Here is a 4150-nt window from a genome sequence, read left to right as displayed (position 1 = left end):
TCACATGAGTGATAGGGACTGATCTCTTTTCTTTGCCTCAGCTATCTAAGGGCTTGGGCCTTTTGGCCCAGCCTAAACAGAGGGGGAATTAAGCCCTATTCCCTTCTCTCCCCTTTCTCTCTCCCTCTCTCTCTCTCTCTCTCTAATACCTTTCTTCCTCCTGTTTGTAATTAAACTCCATAAAAGGTTGACTGCTGACTTGAGTTTTCATTTAGGAAATACATAGCTGAATTCCTTGGCGACCTTAAATTAATATATATCAGTCTTTTAAAGTGATTTCCTTGTCACACAATTCAATAGAAATTGCATTCTCCAAAATTAACAATGATTTCTTAATGGCCAGATCTGATCACTTTTTCTTCCTGAATACTCTCCTTTCTGGGGTTTTGTGATACTTCTCTCTCCTGTCTGGTCACTTTTTCTTAGCTTCCTTTTCTAATCTCCATCCATATCATACACAGTAACTGTGGGTATACCACAAAGGTATCTCTAGTGTCCTCTCTTACCTTTTCTATCAACTCCTGTAGGCTCAACTAGCTTATCTATGCAGAGTATTCGGTGAACTACAATATTGTATTCAATCCTAGTTTTGCTCCAGAACTCCAGTCTCATACTGCCAATTGGATATTTCAAACTGAATGTCTCACAGGTACCTCAAATTTAATACCTCCAAAACTCCACCCCTCTGCAGAACATCACCTCCTTTCTGTTCATCCAGGTTCTCAATCTTTGTGTCATTCTTGACTCCTCACCCTTACTCATAGCACATTCTAGCTCCAGTTTTATCACCACAACATCTTTTGTATACATCTCATTATTTCCACTCATCCACCACTCTAATTCAGGCTCTCATCACCCCTTGCATGGACTACTGCAAGGGTCTCCTAATTAGTCTCTGCCTTAAAGCTTTCCCTTCTCCAAGTCATCTTCCTGGTTGCGCCTCTGACAATCCAGATGCCAATACCATGCCTTAGTTGCAGTGCCACCCTAGAGCCTCTCTCCTCTTTTATTGCTCCTACACTTTTACTTACTTCTACACGTATATATTCATCTTCTTTTGCATGTTGTTGTGGGGGACAAAAAGAATTAATATATTCTTCTCAAAGTGGACATCTATCCTACACCCCTTAAGAATGAAAGTCTGTTTAGGGTGGTAGATTAAGACCTCAAGGACATTTTGTTATTGCCACAGACCCAGTGAGTTGGAAAGTCTCATTTCAAGGATGAAAACCATTAGGTTATACTATCTCCTTATCTCCTGACCTTTAGCAACCCGAGGAGTCACTCCCAAAGAACATAGTTACCTTTCCATAACCTTACCCCTCTATGGTGGAACCTTGTGATGAGCTCACACTATATATCTTGCAGTTTTCTGGTTGGGTAGAATTAACACCTAGAGTATAAATTCAGCTCCCAGACCATGGGATATTGGATGAGGGCGGGGGGGGGGGGGGGGGGGAGGGGGGAAGGAGGTCTTATATCAGGAATCTGTATAATGTTTTTATCTGCACTCAAGCATTGGCATTGCCAGTAGGGTAGTGATGGCATGCAGAGCACTCTGTATGGGCACTCAGCTGCCTTCCTAGGTCAGAGTTTGTTACTAGAAAGGCAGAGGAACTTTGCTGGGGCTACTCCCCTACTGCTCTCGGTGACATTTTTTCACACCCCCACCTCCACCCCCACCCCTCTGCCCGGTAGCCCGATGGGAACATTCAGGAGTAAGGTGGGCAGCTCACAGGTGGCAGAGCTGGAGGGGAACAGTGCTGGGACCACTCCCCTCCCCCCTCTACAATTGCTGAGGATATTCCTTCACCCAGCAGCCCAATGGGAGCACTTCCTCCCTCCCATGTGTGGGGTAAAGGGTGGGGCATGGCATTTGGTCTGGGAGGTGGGGTGGGGGCAGGGCCCAGGGCTCCATCTCTAAAAGGCTTGCCACAACTGCTCTAGAGCAATTGCCACTTTCTCATGAGAAAGAATAAAGACTGTTTCTTATACTATCCACTCTCCAGGTTTGTAATTAATTTGACTGGGTGGTAATTCTTTACCCCAAACGTTGTCTTCCCCCACTCCCAATAGGTTGTAAACTCCTGGAGGATCAGGATTGTCTTTTGCCTCTTTTTATATCTCCAGCATGTAGCACAGTACCTGGCACATAGAGGTACTTAACAAATGTTGATTGATTGGTGGCCTTATTTCCATCTTTTATTCATTTTTTAAAAAAAACTAAGTTGATTGATGAGTTATTTATGTACCTACATTGTCCCTTCAGACAACTCTCTTTTCTTCCTCACCACTAAAATGGTTTCAGAATTTCATTCTTGAGTATTTTCACCCCTTTTGGGCTTACTTCCCCTGAAACATTTGGGATTGAATGGGTTTCTTTCTGAACCTATAGAAATCTGTTTTCTCCCAGTCTGAGGTATTTCAGACTATTTCCAGGTTTCTCATCTTCTATACAGTAGTCCTGTTTTAACCACAGTTTCACTTTCTGAGTTTCATTTGCCCTTGGTTAATCAAGAATTCCAGGAGGGAGGCAGGAAAGGGGGCTGCTATTGGATAAGGTGGTTTGAGGACATGTGGAGGCTAGACTAGGGGCAGATCGAAATCAAACATGCAGATGAGACAGGTAATCAGGCAATCTACTCATGGCAGCAGTCTGTCCATAGCAGTGGTCTCTCCAAATTCGGCTTTCACTTGGAGGAATTTTAAATTTTATTTTATTTCAGGACCAGGCAGGAGACTGAAGCTAAGAGCCAAGAGTGGGGAGAGCACTGTACTACATAGTAATGTTAACATATATATTAAAAGTTAAAACAAGAACTGTCAGTGGTTTTAGGAATCCATTGGGGGGAAAGAGGGGTCTTGGAACATATCTTTTATGAATAAGGGGGAGGCTACTGTACATTATATAATAATATACATTATAATTATTGTATTTAATGCTGGTAAATGTCTTACTGTTTAACTAAGCTTTATTATACATGCGTATATACAAGAAAATCGCTTATGGGGTCAGCAAATGTTCATTTTTATCCGTTTCAAGCATCCATGGTAGGTCTTAGAATGTATCTTCTGTGGATATAGGAACCTACTGTACACTCTAGGATGGAGTGGATACTTTGCCAAAAAGTTCCCATCATTTCCACCCTAAAAAACCATTCTTTACTTTTTAAGAAATAGATTCAGAAAAGGCCTTCCCCTTTAGGACAATGAAACTGGTCACTGTGGCAAATCATTTAGTTTTTTGGCGCTCTGCTTTTGGTAGAGGGTGCCCTTGATTCAATGTGTGGTAACTGAAATCCTCCATCACTACTATAGCTTGCTTCAGTGGCTGGCTTTTGAATTGCTCCTTAAAACCTTCCTACTTAGAATAGAATCACTGACTGGCGATTGGGGGGTAACGGAGAGGGAGGAGTAATGCTTGGAGTTTAGAACATTAAGAACTGGAAAGGAACTTAGGACAAGGACTGTCACAACTGGGGGTGGGGTAGCCCTTTGGGAACAGAATATCCGAGCTGGGAGGGCAGAGCCGTTAGAAAGCAGAATGTTTGGAATAGACTGGCTGTAGGATAGTGAAGGGCAGAGATGAGGTGGGTCCGGGGAATCAGAATGTTGGGGTAGGAGAGGCTTTAGGACTCCTAAGGTCAGAGCTACGAACGGGGCTTTAGAGCACAGAGTAGGAGTGAGTTTAGGAAGGGAAAGGGAATATAGCACGGACTATTTGCCAGGCATTACAAAAATGTCAGAGCTGGGGAGGGGACTTTAGGACACAGGATCTCAGAGTTGGGGATACGTCAGGTACGACAGGACGTCAGATACAGGACCTTAAGACAGACTGTCAGAGCTGGGGGGTCCTTAAGACAAAATATCAGAGCTGGGGGGGGGGGGCTATTAGGGAGTCAGATATGGGAGGAGAGCTTAAGACAGACTGCCCCAGCTAGGCCTTTGGGACAGTATCAGAAGTGGGGAGATGGACCTTAGGACATAATATGTCAGAGTTGGGGATGGCGGGGCTGCTTTAAGACACAAGCCAGGTTGGGGGGGGGGGGTGTCGGGGCCATACGGAAGAAAGCTGATGATTCTTTTAATCTGGCTTCAGAGCTCTGAAAGTTAACACTTGCGGTGAACTAGGCTTCTACAGAAAATAGAA

Source organism: Monodelphis domestica, chromosome 3, assembly GCF_027887165.1.
Source record: "Monodelphis domestica isolate mMonDom1 chromosome 3, mMonDom1.pri, whole genome shotgun sequence".
In the NCBI taxonomy this organism is placed as follows: domain Eukaryota; kingdom Metazoa; phylum Chordata; class Mammalia; order Didelphimorphia; family Didelphidae; genus Monodelphis; species Monodelphis domestica.
This window is presented reverse-complemented; position numbering follows the sequence as displayed.